We start from the raw sequence: 26733 nt of genomic DNA, 5'->3' as shown, positions 1-26733 counted from the left end.
TTAGCTACAGATATCACTAAAGACGCAAATTTTTCTTTTCAGATATTAAACTAATATAATATAATTATAGCCTCTCAAACAATCCTTATGAGGATTTCAAAAGCTTCACTATTGCCCTATGATGAAATCTCACATATTTGTTGGAAAATAAAGTAATATCATTATTTTCTAGTAAGGCATTTCCACTTTATTTATAAATATTATGAAGTTATGATACCATCTAATTAAAAGACAATTACCCCCCTGACTTTTGCATAGATAAGAGTCAAAATTCATTGTTTTTATTCTAGAATTTGTTTATTCAGTGGTCCTAGTTGTTTTGCTCAATAATGAAAGCCATTTTCCAACTACTTGATATCTTGAAGATAACTTCACAAAGTGTCCAAAGAAGCCAAAAAAGGTATTAGCATTCAGAACATTACATTCTAACAGACCAAACCTAGAATGCTAAAAAGCTTTTCTGTCCTCCAAAAAGTAAACTGGAAGCAATGTCAGTTTAATTTATTTTCATGATTTTTCCTTTCTTTCCTTAACATTATGGAATCAAATTTCAACAACTTGGCCTAAATCAGTAATTGCTTCTTCAACATTCCAAATCTTGTCTTCAAATTAGTCCCTGCACTTAAATGTACATGGAAAGTTCCCCTATAGCTATGTCATGTTAAAAACCTCCCTACTCTAAAATTTTAACCCCACCCATTCCATCATTAATACCTGTTTTGTTGTTTGTTGGCTTTTTAACACTTCTTAGCATGCTGCAGAGTCACTGCTTTCTAAGGAATCCTACTATAAGATCTTATCAGCAAACATATTTTAAAACATTGGATACTTTGATAAATATTAGCAGGTACAGGGTATAGACCTTTGGGAGCAGAAGAAGACAATGTCGTGCTCTGCTCTCCACAATCACGTATTATCTAATAACCTGAAGCAGCAGAGTACCATGATCAGGGTAACAATGCTGGAGATCATGCTTGGATTAAATTCAGGCTCTGCCAATTTTGAGTTTATGACCTGAGTGAATTTAACTTTTGTCTAAATCAATTAATTTGTCTATGAAAGGGAATAACAGTGCCTAATTCATGAGTTTGTGGTGAGGATTAAGTCAGTCATTTGTAAAATACTTGGAATAGTGTCTGGCTTGTAGTAACATTCACTTGAATGTTGTTGCTACAATGAATTATGGTACAGAAAGTGAATAGAAAGTACTAAGCATAAGACATCAAGAGATGAATAAACTGTAATGAGTTTAATACATTTTTAACCATTACTGAGCACTGTTAGCAACTGTAGAAAGCAAAGATGAATTTTCTGGACCAGAGTAGAAAAGATTGACATAAAGAATGGCTACTCTGACATACATGGCATAGAAAGAATATGTGGATGGTGGAGGAAACACAAACAAATGAAAAAGACCCCCAGAAAGAGTTTTCCTAGGTGCAATGAACTAGGGGTTTCTGTAACACTTTCGGACAGACAGATTTCTGCTGAAGTCATGACTGGTGGAGGAAAGTGATTTAAAAAAAAAGAACAGTATAAAAAGAGGTAAAGTTGTTGACATTTCATAACAAAATTCACTGATTTTTATTTGAACTTGTTATGTCTAATTATAATTAAAGATGGAAATTAAATTGTGTGGGTTTAGTTGTCCTTTATGACTTGGTTTTATTCGTTATAAATATGATTTGCATTGCATTTATGTGGTCTTTAGGAAAGCATTTTTTGTGATTGGATTATGGTAACTGATTGAGCCATGCATCTTACCACTTCAATTCTTTAGAAAAGACAGAAAAATATTTGAATGAAAGCTCTGGTAACACAGGAAGATGTACAGTTCACTAATACCAAAGTCTGAAGATGTCATCAAAAGCAGAAGGAACTAGTGGCTAAAATGTGCACAGATGAGGGCTGTATGAAGGTGAAGACAACCTTCATAGTTATGGCTTGGGTACTCATAAGAACAGTTGGGTAGGTTACTGCACCTCAAATCATTAGGGAACAGAAAGAATTATGCTCAGGAGGGACATAAAGAATGAACACCTCTCACACCCAGTATATTAGTTAAGAAGACACATTTCATTCTGCCCCATAATCACTGGAGATATACTGTAATGCACTGAAAAAGTGCTTACAGAAAGGTCATAAATGAAGATGGATATACAATGAAGGAGCCCCATACCTGGTCAAAAAAAGAGGTATAAAGTCAACAGACATTTTCAAAAGAGAAAATAAAAATGTAATTAAAATAAAATAATAAGTAATCTGCTCAATTGGATAAGTAAATTTCAAGTTTATATAACAAGAAGTAATGAAACACACACACACACACACAAACACATGTGCACACAGGCACAGAAGTACTTTCACCACCCAGATATCAGTCTACATGGCTGTCTTCCTAATACATTTTAGTTTTTGATTAAGTGCAATTATAAAAGAGTACATAATGGCTTTGTAATTCTCTCCAACATCTCCAACATGCATACTTCTGGGACACTATCTTTTATCCCTCCTCAACTCCTCACTATGCTTTATTTTTCTTCATAGAACTTATTACCACATGGTCTATTATATGCTTCTGTTTTTGTCAATTTTTTTATTTCCTTCTACCAGAATTTAATTTCCACAGGACAGAGAGGTTATCTTTCTTGTCCTTTGTTAGGAGCACCTAATAAATATTTGGTATGATTAACAATACATTATTGCAAAACATGTCTTACAAAGAAAAGATGTTATTTAAATTTAGCTTAATATATATCATTACATGCATAAGCTAGAATAAAAATTTTATCAACAACTGTGATGAAATGAACATTTTTGGAAATCTATAAATATTCTTGGGTGATTTAATATCATTATTTCCAAAAGCAGATGTTTCTGACAAATTTGCATGAAAGTAACTAATTCCATTATTTAACTTACATTCTTAGAAATGGAGAGTTGTTGTTTTATAACGATGATTTCAGATGGATTTGAGGAAGGAGGATTAACCGAGACATATTTCTCACCAGGCAAGCTCTCTGTCCATGGTCCAAGTTGCATGAGAGTGAGTGAATGGGATTTACTCACCTTTACATCCCCACATCCTGGTAGAGTATTCAGCCCATAACAGACCATGAATAAATGTTGGGTAAATTAATGGTCAAAAATTATTGAACAATTTGGATTTCCAAAAAGTGAAGATTCATGTTAGTCACCCTTTTTTTTAAAATCATCAGTCCTCTCTCCTTCTGGTTTGTTTATGTATTCCAAACTCTATAGCTATTTAGGTATTCAGACTTTTTAGCATATATATTATCTCTTTGAACAGAAATAAGCTAGAGGGTAAAAAGTCTCTGCTTTTGCATGGTGCTTGTTATCTACTTTCTGAAGATCCTCAATGGGCTTAAGGCTATGGGAGGAGACAAACAAGTCTGCAAATGCCAGCAATAACATTTGGTTCTGGATGATAGAAATATGTGTAGGGCTCTGAGGAAGGTAAAGGAGCAGCAGGAAATTCTTCATGAAGATATTGAAGATGGCTGGGCATTTGTAAAACTGAAAAGTAGTGGAATAGCAGGGTAGGCAGGGGGTTTCCTGGGGACAAGCAGGAATATTCAGAGTTGCAAGCATAGAAAACGAAGAGACTGAAAAGCTAGTTGGGCTAAAGTGACTGGGGACAGTTCAGTCACTAAGTTATACATATGTTCTGCTCACTTTTATTGGCAGTGTATTATGTGGTAGACTAGGAACAAAACTCTGAAAACAAATTTTTGCTGTTGGGATCTTACATTCTAATGACAAAGACATCTTTTAAAAAGAAAAAAAAATTTAAAATGCCACATGGATAAATTAGCAAGCACTAAGTGGAAAATAAAGCAAGAAAGAGGAATAGTAAATATGAGAGGAGAGAGAAAAAATCTTAGAAAGATTTCTTTCAGACAGAGAAAATGGCATTTATATGAGGCTATCAGGAAGAGGGAAATGAGATGACTGAAATTGGAGTGAGGAGTCATTCCAGCCATAAGGAATGACCAATACAAAGGCAAACAGGCATAGAGGGAGCAAATAAGAGGTAGAATAGTTTGGGTCAGAAAAGCAAAGATGCACTATAGCTTGGGGAGACTTGGGTGTAATGATATCCTGGCTTTTACAATGAATGAGCAGGATGACACTGAATGGTGTTGAGCTATCAATGTGACTTGTATTTTGACGGTTGCATGAGTACCCAGAGAACAAAGAGGGAACATGAGGTGGGATAGGAGTGTTATTATATACCTTAAAATCAAAGGAAGAAAATGCTTTCAAGAAGGTGGTGTGGTCATCTGTGCCTAATGCTGTCAACAGGTTAAATAAAAGTTTTCTGAGAAGTGGCCATTAGAGATAACAAAAGTGATGATTGTTAAATCCTATAAAACTATATAGTCTTCTCTTTAGAATGAATATATCCAAGATTGCCAAGTACATCTAACTTTTTTATTCTTGCTGATGTATTATCTTTCATCTTTTTTCAATCAAATCCCATGTGTTTCCTTTTTTTAATAGAACTTCATAAAGCAGCTGTCACAATGGTTCAGAAAACACTCATCAACTACCCCAAGCAAATTTGTCATAACATGAAAAATTACTGGTCAGCCTGAGTCTTTGCCATGCTTCACAAAGTGCTCTTTAATGAAACTACAGGAATTTCCCTTGTCTCATGTTCTGGGTTTTCTCAAGGATGGTATAATATTTTCCTCTAAAATCAAAGTTTTAGCAAACAGCTTGTGGATATATAATGAAAATAGATAATTCGTTATAAAATAAGTTAGCATAAAAGTATTTTCTGATGAATAGATTTTGTGTAAGATGTTGACTTAATTCAAGGATTGACTCTGTCAAATTCTCTTTGACATACAGTGAGAAGCACAGATTCAAATATTTTCAGGGACTGGGAAGACAAATATATAATTGCATAAAATTGGCTGAAGTACAGTAATCATTAGTGGGGTGAAATAGTTTGGACATTGAATGTTCCTCAAAGACTTAGTCATCAGTCCACAGCACTGTTGGGAGGTGGTGGAAACTTCTAGAGATGGGACCTAGCAGAAGGAAGTTAGGTCATTGAGGGGGTTTTCTTGAAGGAGGTATTGAGACTCTGGCCCATTTCTTTCTCTCTGTATACTGGATGCCACGAGGTTGTCAGACTTCTCTGCTATGTTCCCCTACCATGACGCACTGAGCCATCACACATGTATACTCAAAACAACAAGGATCAAGTGACCCTAGAATAACACCTCTGAAAGTATGAGCCAAAATTAATTAATCCTACTTTTAAGTTATCTCAGGTATTTTGTCACAGTGACAGAAAATTTGCTAATACAGAGATCTAGAGAAACAACAAGTACCTACCTTGTCTGATGGCCTAGGAAGTAAGGTACTCAAAATGAAGGACAAGAGATATTACATATTTTTGAATGGATAGAGAGGGAGCTGACATTTCATTGTTGGAGCTAAAAGCCAAATACAGCACAGAGGTGACTGGGAATTGGATGAAAAACACAAGTAGCTACAAACTGAGAAGTAGAAATCTAGGATAAGATTACCACAATAATTTGCTTGATATGGTAATTTATCTCTGTAGAATGTTTGAGTCTGGACTTCTACTATGGACATATTGGTCTATTTCTTATGACCAGAAGTTGGCAATATTTGGAAGAGCCAGAAAGAAAACTAGTTAGGCTATGTGGACTACATGATCTCTGTAGCAACTAGTCAATTCTGTTGTACTGAATAGATCTGTAATGAACAGAGAAACTATAGACAACATGTAAACAAAGTGTGGTTATCTTCCAATAAAACTTTATTTAAAATGGACTGTGAGACACATTCAGCTCAAGGGTTGTAGATGGCTGAACTGTTATAAATTGTGAACTTTTTATTTTTCCAGCTATGCTGACAATCATCTAATGCTTAATTTAGAGTAAAAACCCTCTCCAGTCACTGAGTTTTTGCATATTTAGTTAAACTTTTTACAATTCATAAGGTAGCTCACAGATGCAAATAAATCAGTTTTCTTGTAATTTTCATCTTATACATTCATTTATTTATTCTGCCAACAAATATTGAGTTCCAATATCAAACAAAGTCCTTGGCACTAGGAATATAGGAATAAAAAGATACACTTTCCTATGTCAAGGGTAGTTACAGCTTATTGGAATTGTGACTTAATTAGTGACCATGAAAGATAGTAATTTGGGTTGATGCTGTCAGAAAGTAGAGAAGCTCTCTGCAAATTTTTTCTCCTAAGTACCCAGAAAAAAAACATATACTGGACAATGTAAAAATCCCAGAGAAAGGAGTCTGATAGAGAGCATTTCTGCCTGCACTGCTCTCATTGGCTCTTGTGAGGTGTAACTACAGAATTGGCCCCAAGGGAACAAGAACTGTTCATTTATGCCAACTGCTCTTCAGCTACTGCTGATACAGCACAGAGGAGAAAGAGCTCTTTTCAGCTAAGAAAGTTTATAACCTTTTGGTAGTTTTATTTTTCAAAGAAAATTTCATCATAATGGAATGGGGAGAGATATTCTAAAATGTGATTAAAATAAGGATTTTTCTTGTGATATGATGGCCAAATAGTCTTCTTTAAAGCCATGATAAGGGCTGGAGTTGTTGGTCAGTGGTACAGCATTTTCCTAACATACATGAGACACAGGGTTCAATTCCCAGCACCAGAGTAAATTAAAAAAAAAAAACCAAATAAGTAAAGTCATATAATAGTTTCTCATTATTGTCTCAAAGCAAAGAATAAACAGGTTACAATGCTAGACAGATCCCACAAGTGCTTAGCAAAACAAGTGGAGGGCTTAAAGTGCTCCATAAAGCATTCCATGGTAAAAGTGATGATAGCTATAGTAAAATGAAATAGGATGCTAGCCAAGGTAAAGATTTACTGCAGCTTTCAAACAATATAATAGCAAAAAGATGGGGATGGATTTTTTTTCTATATGATAGTTCAGCAGCCCACCATTCTTTTTGTTATTTTCAAAAATAAATCTTTCACAGTTCTCAAATGTGCCACTTGCTCATTGTAACTGTGCAGCATTATAGTTTGAGATAATCAAGAGCCCTGAAGGCAAATACTTTTCAAAGTTTTTAGATCGAGCACAAAATCATCTTTGTGAATGTCATTTATGCTCTACTTCTACCATGGTATCAAATGTATATATACCACTCAGATCTTGTTGCATTTTGCAATGAAGGAATAGTTGTATGATGTGGATGCATGGAGAATGAGGGAAGACATGGTTAATGAGACAAAAGAGAGTGGTTACATGATGATAAGAATAATCTCCAAATGTTTTTAAAGGTTTTTTTTTTGACAGTACTGGGACTTGAACTCAGGGCCTCATACTCTCTAGGCCCTGAATTACTTCAGTCATTCCACCAGCAAAGATTTTTAAATGTAAATGAAAACAGAAGTTTTCAATTCAGTAGGTATTTTTTATACTGAAATTTTTACATTTAGATTAAGAAAATTGGTTAACATATGGATAAAAGAAATCTTTCTAGTTGGTTTACTATCAGACAACTGGACACACAGTCTGTGTAATGTGATTTGATTCTTAAAAAGGAAAAAGGTAAAAATCTAAGTAATTTGGCTTGTTTAACGAAGTATCGGTTTAGTTATTTGATCCTTATTAATCTATTTTCTTTTCAATATCTTGAGATTATTGTTTAAGGATGTGATGAGATTTTCATTCTGTCCCTCACATAGCAGCTTCACAATCTTCATTTGATATAAATTTATTTACTTGCCTGAGTACATTTGATTAAGCACTTCTGTATACAAATGTGTACATGTATACATAGAGAGAAATGTACATTTAAGGCAGTATATATTAATTAATATTAAGTTTATATATAGGTGTATATATAAAAATATAAATATAAGTAAATAAATATATATATATAAGCTAGAACATGGTAGGAGTTTGATAATCTGGTTATTTAAACCACAAATCAAACAAATTGAAAATTTAAGCTCTGGTTTAATATGAGTGCAAATAAAATTTTTGGAGTAGATAATTGTGTTTGCCATTTCACTATCATTTATTAGTTTTTTTTTATCTTAGCCACAAGCCACAAGTATTTTTTCATAAAAATACTTTTTTTATGAAACTCCAACATTAGAAACATATCTGTTAAATATTATGAAGTTCCACTTTAAATGAGTTTCATAAAGGGTAAGGTAGACTTCAGAACTTTGGTAGCTTTGAGTATCCCACGTACACTTTTAAGTCATGATTTGCAGATCATTTTTGTAGGTGTTGCTGTGACACCCTGAGGCAGTAAAAGTATGCATAGATGGTTCTAACAGAGCTTAAAGATATGTGCATACTTATTTCTCTGATAAGCAACATTTGAGAAAACACTAAGATCTTTATCATATACCTAATTTTAAATGTGTTTTTCCCACGTTAGTACTTGGAATACATCATAAATTTCATCATCAGAAATGCATTGTTGTGGGATTAGTAAGCAAAATACAAAACCCCAATTAGTTTCTTATGTGAACATATTTTTATGACACCTATTTTCTTAAAACACCTTTACTAAGGTATAATTGCCATATGTCATGAGGAAACTTCTTGTGTAACTATCTGAAACAAACAAAAAATGTCATTTTTTTCTTTTTTACAAAACCAGAGTACAGGAAGGCAGCACAGTTCATGTCTGGGGGGTTGGTACCAGTGGAAGGGAGAGGATGTGGGGAAAGAGTGTAAAAGGGTGAATATGGTGCAAACACTGTGTACACACATATGTAAATGGAAAAATGAGACCTGCTGAAACTATCCCAGGAATGGGGAGAAAAGGGATAAGAGAGAATGACTAAGGGGATGAATTCAACTATGATATATCTGATATATGGTAAGAACTTTACTAAATGCCACAATGTACCCCAGCACAACCATAAACACTAAATAAATTAAAAATAAATAAATAAAAAATAAAAAGTGGTACATATTTAATGTGTACATCATGACCTTAGGAAGAAGTAGACACAAATGGAACACTACCATAGAGGTCACAAATGTATCCATCACCTCTAAAAGTTTCATCCCATTCATTATTATTAATATTATTTTGGCAAGAATATCTAAGATGAGATACAGTTAGCAATTTTAAGTATGCAATACAGTATTGCTACGTATAGGCAGTATATGTACAACAGATTGCAAGAACTTATTTATCATGCATAACTGAAATGTTATAGCCTTTGATTAAAACTCTCCATTTCTGCCTCTTCTTAGCCCTTAAAACTATAATTCTACTCTGCTTCTAAAAGTCCAATTATTTTTAATTCCTTATGTAAGTATATTATGCAGTATTTTCCTTTGGTGCCTGGTTTATCTCCTTTAGCATAAAGTCCTCCAGGTTCATCTATGTTGTTGAAATGGCAACATCTCTTTCCTTTATAAAGCTAAGAATTATTCCATTCTTATATAAACTGTGGCTATATATCCCATTTTCCTTACCTATTCATTTGTTTGTAGACATTTAGGTTGCTTCCACTTCTATATCTTGTCTACTGTGCAGAATGCTGCAAAGAACAAGGAAGTTGCAGATATCTGTTCAAGATTGTAATTTCATCCTTAGAAGTGGGATTTCTACATCATATGATAGCTATATTTTTTTAATTTTCTGGTGAACCTCCATACTGTTTTCCATGTTGTCTACAAAAATTTATATTCATACCAACAAGATTCCTATTTCTCCAAATTATTTAATATGATTTGTTGTAGATAAGTTTTCCCAGTTTTCCTGAAAGTATCTTTATTTATAATTTTTAAAGAATGATTTTCAAGTTATAAAATTGTGGGTAGACCGTTTTCCCATTTAACAATTGGAAGATGATATTCCATTGATCTCACTATGTCTGTTGAGAGGTATGTTAATAGTGTATTATTGTTCATTTCAGAATAATATTTTTTTCTTTTTTTATCTTCTAAAAGTTTAAATACAATACATCTAGATGTCTTTTCTTTCTAATCTTATTTACGATGTATTGTACTTATTGAATCTAATTTCTTTTATAAATTTCCAAAATTTATCAAAATCTGTCTGATATTCTTTACAATTTTCTCTATTCTCTCTTTTTGGATTTTAATTGGACTCCTTAGACCTTTTCTCCATGTTCCATATAGCTTTTACATTCTGGCCTCTTCCTGGCTTAAAACTGGATATTCAAAAATGATTTTCCCAGTTCAGTCTGCCCTTATTTATTTTTATCCAATGTACAGTTTAACATAGTTATTAAATTCATAATTTCAAACATTTTTTATTTATTTATTTGGTCATACTGGGGGTTGAACTCAGGCCTTGGGATCACCAGGCATTCTATCACTTGATTAACTTAGTCTTTTCTGTAATTGAACTTATATGAAACTGGTATTTAGTTTATGGACTCCTCCATTTCTCATGAGGACTTTAACCTAGGTATAAACCTTCTTTGGGCCTGGGGGAATTACTAGACCCCTTCTCCCATTGTCCTTAAATTCTGATTTTCTACTACCTGTCCATGAGGCTGTTTAAAGGTAGGTTAAGCTTTTCTTCATTCCAGGTATTTCTTTGCAACCCATACCTGCTTTGAGACAAAGGAACACTGAATGAGTCATTCTATTGCTTTCTTTCCCTTAGTCATCTTGATCCCCCAATTCTCAGTTCGCATATGCTTTAAACAAACTTTCCTAAATCTTCCTCCTGGTACACAAAAAGCTTGTCTCTCATAGCTGGAAGTCATAATCCATGTTCTCCTTTGCTTTTGCACATATTTACTTAGATTTTATTGGTGTATAGACTAACCTTAGAGAATATTCTCTATCTTCATCTGTAGTACAATAAACAGAGACTATAATCATACAAGAAAAGATAAGACCTACACAGGATCAGCTCAGAAGGTCAAACATAGTGAGTCTAGGAACTTTGTAAAGAAAGAACACAGAGAACAAAAGCAAATCAATTATATGTATTTTTTACTTTAATGGAAACAATTTTCCTTTATTGAATACCTTAGTTGAATATCAAAGGACTCCTAAGAATATGTAGTTTGTTCTTATATTTTTTGTTTGTTTGAGCAGTTTGGTTTCCCACAAATTAACAACACAATGTAGACAATGAACTTTCTATAGGCTTGCATCCTAGTTTTTTTTTTTCATTTTTCTTTTATTATTCATATGTGCATACAAGGCTTGGTTCATTTCTCCCCCCTGCCCCCACCCCCTCCCTTACCACCCACTGCGCCCCCTCCCTCTCCCCCCCACCCCTCAATACCCAGCAGAAACTATTTTGCCCTTATTTCTAATTTTGTTGAAGAGAGAGTATAAGCAATAATAGGAAGGGACAAGGGTTTTTGCTGGTTGAGATAAGGATAGCTATACAGGGCATTGACTCACATTGATTTCCTGTGCGTGGGTGTTACCTTCTAGGTTAATTCTTTTTGATCTAACCTTTTCTCTAGTACCTGTTCCCCTTTTCCTATTGGCCTCAGTTGCTTTTAAGGTATCTGCTTTAGTTTCTCTGCATTAAGGGCAACAAATGCTAGCTAGTTTTTAGGTGTCTTACCTATCCTCACCCCTTCCTTGTGTTCTCTCGCTTTTATCATGTGCTCATAGTCCAATCCCCTTGTTGTGTTTGCCCTTGATCTAATGTCCACATATGAGGGAAAACATATGATTTTTGGTCTTTTGGGCCATGCTAACCTCACTCAGAATGATGTTCTCCAATTCCATCCATTTACCAGTGAATGATAACATTTCGTTCTTCTTCATGGCTGCATAAAATTCCATTGTGTATGGATACCACATTTTCTTAATCCATTCGTCAGTGGTGGGGCATCTTGGCTGTTTCCATAACTTGGCTATTGTGTATAAACTCTTATGACTCTTGTCTTTCTTGCCTACCATATCACACTGCCAGGATAGCTAGAGCTACATTAGGTATAACTGATATTAAAGATAACATCTATGCACCTGATACTAGCTCTGAATCATAGAGAAGCTGGGAACCTTGGTGAGAGTAGATCTGGCATTGAAACTTGAACTGCTTACCTCCATACTTCTATTATAAAGAAAAACAAATACACTTGTTTTTTACTTATTCCAATATAATCCCCCCTCCAGGGAATGTAGCTGAACAGTCTAACTGATGGAGTTTTGCTTAGAAGACAGAGATAGTTTATTAACAATTACGATGATTCTGAGGCTAGTAAGATGGAAACATTAGAACATACTTAGAAAAAATAGACCAGGAGCAATACTAGTCTTATCTCATAGAGTAGTGAGTAAAGATTTGGAAGATATATGAATGAGAAATAAAGATTCAGGGATATCAATTAAGCTACAAGTCAAGAATATAAGGAGAAAGTGCAAACATAATTTTAATATGTTGACACAAAGAGATGGGGAGAAGCATAGTGTAAGTAAGCTAGCCTTTCTAGATTTTAATTGTAAGGAGTCAATGAATATATGACAAACTGTATAATCTAAATTTTATCTATTTTTAACAACCAAAATTACAAGAATAAATAATTAGTAAAATATTAAAATATATATTCAACGAACATTTAATATATTGATTAATGAGTATAATAAGGAAATGCACAAATATTTATTTCTAAGTAATGTGAAAAACAATAACCCAGTCAACTTCTCTGTTGTAGTCAGATTTCACTTTCATCAAATGCTAAACACTTCTTTCTTTATTTTTATATGTTGATTGTTCACTTCACATGAACATATCAAAATGTTTCTTAGAAAAAAAAAACGTGCCTGAGAAAACTGCAACCATCAGGCACATTTAATCACTACTGTCTTTTCTCTGTGATAGTACTATTTGACGACATATATGTTGAGTGTTAGTTTCTCACATTTTTTCATTCATATCTCCAGACACAACCAAGGGCATACATCAAATAACTCAGTAAAACTCCCTTTGAACTTGAAGCATTGTCTGTTTCGTGTACTTAGAAATCTCAGTCTAAGTTCTATCTCAGACAGACCATTCATCTTGATTGTAGTCTTTAAATATTTATTTCATAATATAAATATTTAAATCTTTAATATAGATACCTGACCTCTGGAAAACTGCTGATGTGAAGCAATCATTGGACATGTTTTTTCTTTGGCAAGGAAAAAATGGGTAAGGTCCTAATGAAATCCATAAGATACTTGTAAAGGTATACCAAATGTGAGCTGAATAGAGGTGGGGTAAAGTACTAGACTTGTAAATGTATAATGAGTTGATTTATACACTTTCTAATAATAAATAAAATTCCTTGGCTGAGGAATAATGTACTTTCCTATTATACTTTTGTGAATATAGTAAATAATGAACATTGGATATGAATTTTCAGACACAAATTCAAATATGCAAGTAATAGAAAACTTACTTGATTAACTTATTGTTAGTCAAACCCAATAATTATTTATTTTAGTCTTTCATACTATGCGGAAAAAATAAATTGCTATCAGCTTTAGGCAGTTTCTACTGTTTCTTCATGGTACATCCAAAATGCTATTGGAACTTTAAACGTGCCAGATAACTTCATGGGAAGGGAGTCAGTCTGTCCTCTGCACATGCTGGCATGTCCTTGCCATGCTTCCAGCTCCATGCTAGAATTAGTGAGTCCTGGGTTCTTAGTGCTTTTCTCAGACTTGGTCAGAATGGCTGATTCATCATACATTCTTTCATATCCTCGTCTTTATACCCAGGAGCTAGATTTGAGAGGTTTTCTTTCTCTCTTTGTTATTTGGCTGTTTTGAATCTTTCCTAGGGCAAGAACAGAATAATGTTCTTATAATGGTTAGTGGTAGGAGGCCAAATGGGAAGCTTATATATACCAATTCATAAATAGATAACAACAAACAAATGATTGGATTCAAATAGTGCTTTTTTCTACACTAATTGCCCACACAATGTATTAGATTCATATCAAACCTGTGAGGTATCAATTATAAATACTTTCATAACACGCATAAATAAATTGGATCAAAGAAGTTAAATTGACTTTCCTAGACCTAAGCTATGTTCCCCTACTCATTGACTTTTCAGTTTGAATCATTTTTACTTCTAGAAGAATTACTACTCTGTTTGTTTATATATAGTATCATATATCTAATTCCTCATTTTATTTGTGTATACATTTAATAAATACACTTATTTTATGCTCTATGCCTAAGGGCATTTATTTTTGTTTGTGTTCCTACTTAGTCCCATTTATCCTTTGTTTCTTCACACTTTCTTTGTGTTTTTTTTCTTTTATTTATGGCACTGAGGTTTGTACTCTGGGCTTTATGTTTGAGAGGCAGGCACTCTACTGCTTCAGCAATGCCTCCAGCCCTTTTCTGCACTGGTTATTTTGGAGATAAGGTCTTGCTTTTTGCCCAGATGCTCCTGTTTTATGTTCGCTACTGTCACTGGGAAGACAGGTGCATGCTGCCATGCTTAGCTTTTTTTCACTGAGATAGGGTCTCAACAAACTTTTTGCCATGCTGACCTGGAACTGCAATTCTCTCTTAAGCCTCTGACCTTTTTTAGAACACATGTGCAGTGGGAATTTGGCAGAGGAAACTGCGTGAAATTTTTTTCTTTTCTTTTTAGGCAGGGAAAATACTCCAGATTTCTTCTTGAGTATTTTCTTGTTTTCTTTACTCCTTTTCTAAGGTCACATTATATGTGCTGATGGCATTTTTGCTTCACCCATAAATTGACAGATTTGGCTAATATAATCCCAGTTCTATGAGGAGCATTTTTTATTGGACTCCTCTATATCTTATCCTCAATGATCTGCAAAGCCACCAAAATCAAAGTCAAAGTTGTTTCGAACTGAAATGCCCACAGGACAAATGCAGCTTCACTGCTCTACTTACTTCTCTATAAAAGCCAACTTTCACTTAGCTTCTGAGGATTATTCTTTTTCTTCCCAGTTTAATGATGTATTTAAAAATACAATTAAAAACGAAGGGCTGAGAATGTAGTTCAGTAGTAAAACAGTTGTCTAGTATGCACAAGGTCCTGGTTCCATAACCAGCACCAAAAAAAACCAAAAAACAAAAAACTAGGTACAGAGTTCCAAGATACTATTATTGGGATGTTAATTTACTTTTTATTGTAAACACTACTAAATCTTTGTGCACACCTTTAAATAGGTTTATAGGAACAATTCACTAAGTGGAATTGATTGGCTAAATAGGATGCTTTTAATTAATTTTGTGCTGACATGCTGACCATCAGTAATTTAAGAATTCTTGATTTTGTCATACACTGTAAATAATTTCCCAGTCAGTGTAATATTTTAACATACACCATTTTCTGACATAAAGAAATTTTAAATATTATACTTTAGTAAGCATACATACTTTCCCACTACTGTATCTTTTTTTGACATAATGCTTAACTATTTCCCTTCTTGCAAGTTTTCATTATTGCTCCCAAGGATTTTGCTCTAGTACTTTTTTACCCAGGAACATTTAGTAGGGCTGGATTTGGTACAGAGATTCAAATAGTTTCTCTCTATAGCAACACCAATTATTTAAAAAGTCATTTCTCCACATGTATGAAATATATTAGTATAATTTATTTAACATTATAGTAAAGATGAAAATCTTATGTGCTGCAGGTAATTTGCTTTATTGGTTTCTGTTTAAAGAGAATATGGTGCTATTTTCCACTCCTAGAATATAGCTGAGTCAATGAAGTTACAGTGATCTCTTGAACATTTAGATTGATGAACAAAACTTTCCATTTGTATGTATGAATTCAGTCTTTAATTTCCTAGTGCATGCTTGTTTTTATCTGACTCCAGTGGGATCTGAATAAAAATCTTTGTTTTATCCAGGCTTCTTTTTGACATTATGGAGAGAAACCTAATTTAAATAAATAACTGAAAAAACTTAAAAGAGTAAGTGAGAAAGTTTGTCTTCATAATCAAACTATAGAAAGGTGTACTGGACTGCATGGCAACCTCTAAAACTATGCATGCCCATGTCTTAGTCCTTGGAGCCTCTGATGGTTACCTTACTAGAGAGACAGAGGTCTTTTCAACTATGATTAACTAAGGATCTTGAGAGGTAGAGCTTATTCTGGGTTTTTTTTTTTTTTTTTTTGGTGGACCCTAAATGTAATCATAAAGATACATAAAAAAGAAAGAGATTGATTTTGAAAGAAGTCACCATTGTCACAGTGAGATACCATGAATAATTTAACATAAGTTGCATAACTCTTCTTTAGAATGAAGTATTTTCAGAAACAATTGTGTTTATCACACACTAATAATACCGCAAAAGACTTCACGAAACAACAGATGCTCTTCTGAACACAAAAAAATTAAATAGATGAATAAATGTTTACTTTAGCCAATCCCTTTATTCTACACACACACACATATAAGACATATAGACAAAGAGCAGTAATTTCAAAACTTGCAAAATGCTGGGCTCCTCTTTCAGTATACTCTTTCTTGTGTTACATGCATCTTTAACCAGAAAAGCACCAAAAGTTCTGTAGCCAATAAGTAGGTCTGATTCAGTATCTGGCTTCTGAAGCAGAGGCTGAGGATGACAAAGATGGCTCATTTTAACAGATGCCACAATTTTACCTCATTGAGGCAACAACAGATCTACCATCCCAGATTGTCATTGTGCTTCATTCATGCTCACCTGAGTTCTCCTAAACAAATATTCAAACTTGACGTGTTTTCTATAACTGATTTCTGTGTCAGTTAAACTTTTAGTCTTAATGAAAAGAATGATGTCAATTTTGGAGGTCGGGTTTTTTCAGAAAAATTTCCTGAGATTGATTGGTTGACATTGTTTATATTTTATCCTCCTCAGAGGGAGATTATAATTTGCCTCTTCCCACCTCTACTGAACACACATGGAGTTATTTGACATCTCCAAATATGAAAAAAGTCTGTGAAGTACTGCAAGCATTATGGATTACATATAAATAATTTCTGCATTTTAATTAAGTAAAATTCTAAGAAATCTAAATATAATATGCAAACAGTTAAGAATGAGATTTATCATTATGATCAATTGTGCTATCTGACATTGTCTAATCATGATGGAGAAGAAATATAATATTAAAGAGGTTTATGTATTATATATATGTGTATAGAAATGCTTGTTGCATTTATTGACAAAAATAAAGAAAAATATATCAAACATAAGGATGGAATGGATTGGTCTGTTAACTGTCAGATAAATTTTTGTCTCAGTCTTTGCTATCTAGCAGCAAATTTTACATTCTAGAGGTGAACTCATCAAAAATGGCTAAAATTCATGCTTCACATAAACTGTAGTGGTGATTTCAGAGATCTGGAGATAAACTTAGCAGATAAGAGAAATGATATACTAAAGACATCAATTGAACTACAAGTTGTATGTGAAGTAGCATAAAACATTAGCTTGGAATTTTATGTGCCAAAAATATGAAACTAAATGTAATAATGAGCAAATCTCAGAGCCATTCCATCTTAAAAACAATCCCTACATTTTTCAATAAGAGAAATGATAGAACATTGTGTAACTTCTTTAGGAAGACACAATAAGATTCCTGAATACTCAGATTTGACAGATCAGCCAAAAGAGTCCAGAAAAAAAATCATGCAAAGCTAGTAAGTTGTTATGGTCAAAGTTAGTAAGTTTTGATGGTCAAATATTAACTTTTAGCTACATTTAACAGTTACATTTCCTGAAAAATCATGTACAGTAAAGAAACAAAGAAACAGACAAGCAAATGAACTTACAGCTCAAGGAAAAGGTTAGAATGATGAAAACAGTGTTTGTATCAACTTAATTTTGGACATACTCAAAAAATAAGTGTATAATGATATAACATACAGAATCATGAGAAAACATTACAACTTATTTTAGGTCCATGCATCTAGTACAACGTCAAGTACTTAACATTTGTGCAGTGGGATTTCATAGGGATACATAGAAGGCCATATGATTTGGTTTGCCTGTATCCTTCATCCACAGTCTGTGATGAAGTGGATGGATGGCTCTACTCATACAATGTGGAACAGTCAGATTTAAGCTAACGTATTTAATCCATCTGCTGAGGCTTTTTAAGCTTTTAAAATCTGAATTTCAGCAAATCGAATACTCAATGGATTCACTTACTTTCCTTTTGGTTCTATTCTTCAGCGTTGTATAAATGGAGAGATGATAAGCTATGGGTCATTTATGAGCTATAGTCAACAATTCAAATCTGGTCTCCTGCTTATTTTTGCAAATAAATGTTATTGGAACACAGCCAATGCAATGTATATTGCTGTTTTCTTGCTATAACAGCAGAATCAGGTAAACACAACAGATATTTACTATCTGGCCCTTTACAGAAAACATTTATGACCTCTGGTCTTTAAATAGTAAATGGCAAGTATTTTGTTAAAATATCATATGAAATAAAATAAATCTGAAAGTTAGAATCATTAATAAAACTTGAAGTTCCTCTGGCCATGCGAGCATATGTAAATTATGGCATTTAAAATAACCACGAAGGAGAAATCAGAGATTGGTGTGTTGGTAATGAGGAAAGTAAACTCTTATTCAGAAAAAACACTTTGAGTTAGATACTCTTGAAAACTCAGAGGCACAGAAGTGGCTCAGAACAGGTACAACCTCTTTTGACCTCTTAGCTGAGAGACAAACAGAGATGAAACTCAGTTTCTTCTGTTTAGCCTTCAGTCTGATTGTAATTAAGAAGTGCCTTTTGATCAAAGTATACTATATGCACATACAAAAATATCACAACGAAACCCCTTTTTACAAGGAGCTGCTGGTCCTACCTTTTCAGGAGGGTAATTGCCTCGCTCTCTTCTATCCCTCAGAATAAATTCTTGGTATGGGATTATGGAGATTCCTTATGATGCATGTTATTTTAGTCAATTCAATAACCAAATCAAAATGATCATGTAGCAATATAACCAATTGCTCATTGATCTGTAATTACCGATTTAAAACAAGAAGGAAGATTGACTAAAAAACAATTGATTTGTTTTGATTATGTTCACAGAGGCAGCTATCATCTCTTTGGTTCCTGTTTAAAGTTATAATCCAAACATGGTGAAAGTGTTTTCCAATGTTAACTTTCAAAATATTCCAAAAAGAAAAACAAAGGCAATATTGTTAGCAAAGACTATATTGAATAGTATACTTTAAAGGTTTGTAATATGTTTTGACAGCAAATAGTGAAATAAAAATGAAAGTAAACATTTATTATGTTCTATATGTTCATGTTAGGACAACAGTCTGACATTTTAAAATACCATGGCGAATAAAATCTTGTTGTGGTGGAGGCATAGTTTTAGAACTGAGGCAAAATCAAAAACAAACAAATAAATACACTTGGGTTAAAATCTCTGTCACTTCCTGGTGACTTTTGAAAGTGTCATAAATGTGATGTTGGCTCAGATTCTTCTGAGGTTCCTCCTCCCCTTCTGATTCCAGTAGAAGGAAAACTAACAGATGTCTGCCATTAGACCTCTCAAAAAATTGCCCTTGGCTAAAGACAGCCATCTCTCTCGAAGTTAAATCTTCTTTCAAGGTCAGCCTCCAATCAATAACAGATCAATAAATTACCTAAATAACAGGACCTCTTTTCCAAACTTGAAAGAATTCTAAAAGGCTATTCTGGTTTCAAAGTTCTATTCAAAGTTTGCTGAAGCCTTATTGTAAGTGCTCATCCATTCCAGTTATCCCTATGTCCAATCTTGGTTCCTTTCCTCCTCAATGTGTTTATCCAAGAGCATTTCTGAATTAACTTCCTGCAAGATAATCTCCATTTCAGAATCCTGCTTCCTATAAAAGTCAGTGTAAAAAGTAGCTTGAGAAAACACATTAAGGTGAGATTTTTAGAGCCAGGCCACCCAAACACTGCTGGCAATAAAGAAACCAGTGGTAGGTGAAGAAAAGACAGTCCCTAACACAAATTAACTAGCTAATGTGTCCTAATAGAGACAACTCACTGAGACCAAGTTATCATGTGATCACAAATATCCACAATATGATTGGTTCTACGATCTTCTAGCCATGAATCAAAGAGGATCAACAGAAATCTACCTGGATGTGGAAGATGTACATTTGGGATTCAGTAGAGCAGGTCAGTAACAATAATTTTGTTACATAAACAAATTACTCAGACTCCATCCCCCAACACTATTGGATTTGCATGTCTCCTTTTGCTTACTTCATGGTCACACAGTCACTTATAAACAAATGAAAGAAGAGAAAAAAAAGTCATGTTTGTTTCACAGATCAGGGTGCTTAGCTTAAGTGATTGAATAATTAAAATGGATGACAACTGATAATTCACTTTGGGTTGCATAGACATGATCTGATATTAGTTTATGTGTAGACTCATAGGCAGGGGAAAATGGTTTGTGGATTGGTCTGGGGCTGAAAATAGAAGGGTAAATGGCCCAACAAATTCTTTAGAGGCTTGAAATTTTAAAAAATGTAAAATTGATCAGATCTGAATTAGCAGCAAATGGTTGGGGCTATAGGAATGGGCACAAAGTGTAAAAATCTTTGTATTGCATGACAATGCTCGCTGGTGAGCTTTCACCATGGCAGAGGTACTAAATAGCAACTAGATGATGTATTGGTTAGTTGACATCAGCCAGCCTCTGTTATCCCTTCTTCCTCCACTTTTGGCACAATAAATGATTAAATAGAACATTCACGAAAGCAGAGATGGGGCCAACAGTATTAATTCCCACTTTCCAATCTGGTATAGATGCTACAATTGACGAATATCCATCATACCTGCAATACAGTCTAAACCTAAGCTCCAGGTATAATCCCATCCCTCCTGGAGAACAATCATCTCCTTTATAGCAGGTTTGCCTCATTAAACTCATTGTGTCTGGAGGGAAATGAGTTTATTTTGAGGGTATTTGACACATATTTCAAGTGTGAGTTTTTCTTTTCTGCTTAGAATGAAGAAAGCCCTAAATGGAAGAACTTGTACAGAAGACCTCTCAGATGATATCTTCAAGGAATTCACTTTATAGCAAAGAAGGCAAAGCAGTGTGCGTCTTACCATGGAATCTTATGGCTCTCTCGCGTATCTACAGACCAAAAGTGCAAATCTGTAGGAACAATGTGATGAAGTACTGATAGTGGAGACACATTTCGGAGTTCAGAAACAATATTCTCCTGTCAGCACATATGCATGGAATCAATGGCTGTTATACTGTATCATACCTGCAACAGGCAGAACTCTGAAAGCAGAGGTTTCTTGATGGCTAACTACAAGTGCCCCTCAGGGATTTTCCTTTCTATGCCTAAAACGCTGAACACCCTGGGTTTAAGTTCCTAGTTTCCATGGAAAAAACACATCTTTCAAGCAACTTAGACTTTTAGTTACACTTCCACCTAGTGACCCTGAGTCCTTGTGCCATCGCACAATGAGGCGAGAAGAAAAATATCTTGGTACAGGTGATTGACCCTAATCACCAGGAAGAGAAACAGTTAATATTATATAAAGGGTACAGATGAGTATGTTGGTACTTGGGAATTTATTATTACTCTTTTGTCCAAGTTTGATAGTAAATGGCTAAGTGTTGCAACCTAGGCATCAGATATCATCATAAGTAAGAGACCATTTAATCCTCAAGCATGAGGATGTAGATGACCCCCCCCGCCACAGGAAATATACCTAAATCAGTAAAGGTGTAGCCAAAGGTGACTAGAATCTAGATTGAACATTTTAAGAAGGTTATGTTAGTATCAGTTATATCCTTACAACAAACTACATTGAGAAGAGCATTGGGTTAAACAACCTATTCTTTCTATTATAAGGACTTCTCAAGGAAAAGAGGTTCACTGCATGGAGTTCTGACAAAGATACACCTAGGACTTATGTGAATAAAGTTTATTGGAGTAGCTCAATGGATGAACTGTCTGCATGTGGTACTTTATCTGCATGTGGTACTTTATTGTCCAGATTTCCCTTTAGTCCAGCAGCTATGAAATTTGTCAGTTGATGATCTCAGCCCTTTCTAACAATTTCCCTTGGATAAAAAGAATCATCTTGTGTTCAGTCACAAACATTTTGCATGGTATCTTGCACCAAACAACTGTCTCCCTAATCCCAAATCAGAACATATATCAAGGATCATTCAGAACATATATCAAGGATCATTTGAATTTAAAATTTGAACAGTTGATTGAATCATTGTTGAAATAGCATTGAAACCCACATTTTCCCTTTGCTCAATACCCCTTCCCTGCCTTACTCCTAAAATATTCTTATAGAAGTCCTGCCTGGGAAACATACATGGTAATCTTTGAATTGGCTTCCAAGAAGACCCACCTCACAACAAAAGTGACTTTTCTCTTGTTTGCAATTCTTTTCTTTTCTGAATAATGTAAAATAACCTAAAGACAAGTTGTCATGGTAGGTGAAATAATGTTCAACAAACTTCCCAGTATATTGTTGGCAGCATCTGGATAGCCAATTAACTGCTGTTTTCCTTTTTTTCTATTGCTTTTAAAGTAACAAAGTGATGACTGACAGAATTGACTACTAATTCAAGTGTATTATGTGATTTTTAATGATTTATTATTATATGATTTGCAGATGTTGTATTCCTGGTGATGTTATGTAGGATATGCTATTATAAAAACAGATAAACAAACAATCTCTTTATTTTCTTTGATTACTCTATCCCATATTACCAAGAGTGCCCTTCAAGAGTAAGTTTTACATAAACAACTGCTTTTGTTTACTACTTAAAGGATTCTAACGCATCTTTTAAGGCTTAGCAAGGATTAACAGATTTCATACTTTCCAGCAACTTGTGGTCATGACATGAAATAATGAAATTTGGGACTGACTATAACTCAATTCAACAGTGTTTGCACCTGTTATTTGGGTTTAGGTAATACAAGAGAATATAAGTCTACAAAGGGAAGGTTTGCTGAGGTTTAAGGCACAAAGCATTTTAATAAAGAGAACTACATTTATAAAAGTTTAGGCCAATGAGAGGATGTGTGTAGTGGCTCTGAATGAGCTAGATGATGGCAGGCAAAGGAAGTAAGAGGTACAAATGTGATACATCGAATTTAGGTAGAAGTAATCATCACATGTATGGCTTACAGTTTGCTTTGCTTCAAGAAAAAATAAATGAATTGCATGGGAATTTTAATTGACCATGGGCCTCATATGGTTTAACAATGACCTGTGTTGGCTGCTAAAAACAAACAAAATCTGTTGTTTAAGTAGACCTATAATATTGTCTATTTACTCCCCATAGGGACTGTTGTGTTTAGATTAGGTTATCATATTGAAAGACAGGCCTTTAAAAATTAGAAAAGAGAAACCAGGATCTTGAAAAACTTAGAAATAACTCTACTTGAACAGCATGTGGGTAGCTTTTATAGCAAATCCTTTGAAGACAGCAGTGCATTCCAAGTAAGGACAGAAATTTATTTTTGGTCATTAGCATTATTTTCTAATCAGTAATATGAGCTCTCTACTGCTATACAATTCCACAGCCTGTCTGATGTAATATTATGCCAAATATGAGCTTTTACAAGGAAAAATAAGTCCAGTTAAGCCACAGATAACTCAGTGAGCTAGATTGTTGGTCAGCCATCTTTTAAAAATCCCACAAACCTTTAACAACCAGATCAGTTTGATAGCACCTATACATGTAGTTCTAGGTTGATTTATTGTGGCCCAACCTTATGTCTCACTCTGTCCATTACATTGGTTTCCAACTCTATTTTTTTCGTGAAGCAGGGTCTCACTATGTAGCATAGGCTGGCCTCAAACTCATACTCCTTCTGCCTCATCTGCCCAAGTTCTGGTATTAATGGTGTGCAGCACCACACCTGGCCCAATTCCATTGAGCTTGCACTTATTTCTTAGTGTGGTGATTGTTGTTCACATCTTATAATAATGATCTTTTTAAAAATAATTTGACTTGACACATAGGGCAAGGAAGTTGGATAGAAGGCATGCATATCTGGATGGCCTTGTAAGAATCTGAAACAAGAAATAGCAAAAGTACACCTCATACTTGTAACTAAAGTAGATGATTCTTGTGGAAGTGACTGTCAATTGGTGTCCGTGGTTATTTTCTATTGCTTCAGTTTAGGACTAGGACCCTAAGCACCTAGAGAGTAATTACGGTTAGAGACTATTCTCTAGACTCCCTTGCTATCAGTTTTAGGCAGACAAGCAAAGGTCACATATTTATTTACGGATCACATCTTCATAAAGGAAAGCTACTTGCCCCGTATTTTCCCTTTTCTTTTCTGATCTCCACAAAATATTAAATCCAGAAATAAATATCATGTGAATAGGATAACAGCAATTCTTCAATATTCTGTTTTCTTTCCACACTGTATTTTTAGAAAACCCTATTACAGAAGCTTAGTTTAGATTACATAAGCCAATGAGCCATATAATTCAATAAATAAATGAAGAGACAAGAGCTAAGGCCATGACTTGACAGTTAAGTTGTTCATATCTGTCCTGGAAATCAAGTGAGAATAAGAATATCTTTCTGAGGTCAGGTGAGAAGTGCACAATATAAATAGAAGCAAGAAATTAAAGAAAAGACTAAAGACTTTCTTTAGACTCAGAAAAGCTGAGAAGTAATGTCAACAGTGGAAATTATGCAAAATGGACTTAATTATTTGAATACATAATCAGTGTTCATGGTAACATTTTATGAACCTTCAACTGTGATGGCATGGATACCTGGACCTTAATACGGAGGTTTACTTTTAGGTTTCTAATTTTGATTACTTATTCTTTCCTTAGAGTTCAATTCTGATCTGAGACATAAAGCCATGAAGAGGAGATAAACACATTACATTATTTAAAAGTAGGGATGGTAGATCTCTTAGTTGCAATTTGGAGAATCTGATCCTTTATTTACTGCAACTGGACTCTGAGTTTTGTGTTTTTCTTTGATAAACAAGAATAATTTTGCTATTACACAGAGTAATAATGAATAAACACAGTTTTAAATGAATAAAAATATATAAAGGGCATGGCATATTCACTGGCACATAGTAATATTTATAGAAATAGTTTATTGATAAGATGTGTTACTGATAACAAAACACAACTGATACCTATTTTCATCAATGGCCAAAGTCTATTGTTATTAAAATATTTGAGTGTGGTAATGGAGATTATGAAAAGCTTGTATCTGCTTTCTTACTTCATAGTGATTACTGACTAAAAGGCATTTTTAGTATGGAAATTTGAGTCTATTCTCTAAGATTCCTCCATCCATAAAGAATACTCCATGCTTTCTTTATTTTCAGGTCACAATTTACTATGGGTCAAGGGCCTGGTATTTAATGATAAATGACAGTGAAAATGGCCTCTTTAAATGACAATAAATTAATGAGCCAAGACCACAGGTTTGCCTACTTTGCTTACTAAGCTTTGAATTTAGCAAATCGTTCCCTGCATGTATATTAGTTATTATCAATAGAATTTCCACTACAAAGAGGCCTTCTGTTTCTAAGTACTCTTATGGACCATTTTAAGTTTTAGGAACTTTAAATGAGATAGGTCGAATTCCTGAAGAAAGTAATGAATCTCTGAAGCTTAACTTCAACACCCATTCAACATCTAATTAGTTGAATTAGAGCCACTTTGTAAAAGAGTTAATCAATTCTTTAGCTTTGGCTGCCCCAATACTTCTGAAATCTGCTGATGTTATCATTACATTGGAAGGAGACATTATTTGCATGTTAATAGGAGCATATTCTTCTAGAACCTTAAGATAACAAAAGAGAGCAAGCATTAAAAAATATGAGTGTGTTTATATTATTCAGAATGAAGGCTTTACAAGGACAAAATTATGTCTTTATCTGAGCAACAGGATGAAATAATACATCAATTAAACATTATAACTTCCTGAAAGTCTGTATGTAATGCACTGTCTGGCATAACCAGAATTTAAGTGAATATTGTCTAATATTGTTCATTCATTTTAAAGGTAATAAAAGTATTAATGTTGACTAACCACTTAAGTAAGTGCAATGGGTTGCTAGCTACCCAATATGAAAAACTTAGAAAAATATTTTCATTGATCCTAAAATATCTTTTTTATTAGAACTCACTAAATTTTCACTAAAATATGCTGTGGAAAGACAACAGAAGGTAGTTTTTAGTCTAAGAAATACCAATGTACATAGTACAATGTCTCATGTATCAGGCATGAGACTAAGTCTTTAATCTCACAATATTCAACATTACACACTGCTGTCATTGTCATCAATCATTAACAACTAGTTTGGAAAGCACTTGAAAGATTAATGAATTTGTCCATCTAATAGGGTTCTGAGAATGATGGTAATTCAATGATAGGAAAGTATTTTGAAGAATCAGATAATCTAACATGTTAAGCATTTAATTAAATTACTAATTAGTGAATATATTGTACTCTACCTCATGTTTGATACTGTTGCATTACGACATAGGAGGATAGCATATGAAGGCAGGAAAATGCAAGGCACTATTGATAGTGTATTCAAAGCTGATTGTGGCAGGGTGCAGTCCTGCAATCCCATTTACTTGTGAGGCAGAAATCAGGAGGATTACAGTTCAAGGCCAGCCCAGCCCCCTTCAAAAAAAAAAAAAAGTATGACTTTATCTCAAAAACAAGTCAGGTGTTTCACATCTGTAATGCCAAATATGTCGGAGAAGAGGGAGAAGGATCATGGTGTG

General features: G+C 34.0%; 1 long non-coding RNA gene across 1 annotated transcript in view; it reads left to right on the top strand.

The window, feature by feature from the left end:
- The window catches only part of LOC141415021 (uncharacterized), a 65976-nt gene extending 43339 nt beyond the window's left edge, over positions 1 to 22637 (top strand). Inside the window, exons 2-4 of the long non-coding RNA XR_012440041.1 lie at positions 13088 to 13161; positions 19986 to 20130; positions 20968 to 22637. This is a non-coding gene — a long non-coding RNA (uncharacterized lncRNA). The remainder of the gene's footprint in view (positions 1 to 13087; positions 13162 to 19985; positions 20131 to 20967) is intronic.
- Positions 22638 to 26733: the final 4096 nt, after the last annotated feature.

This window comes from Castor canadensis, chromosome 12 (assembly GCF_047511655.1).
Source record: "Castor canadensis chromosome 12, mCasCan1.hap1v2, whole genome shotgun sequence".
Classification (NCBI taxonomy): domain Eukaryota; kingdom Metazoa; phylum Chordata; class Mammalia; order Rodentia; family Castoridae; genus Castor; species Castor canadensis.
This window is presented reverse-complemented; position numbering and strand designations above follow the sequence as displayed.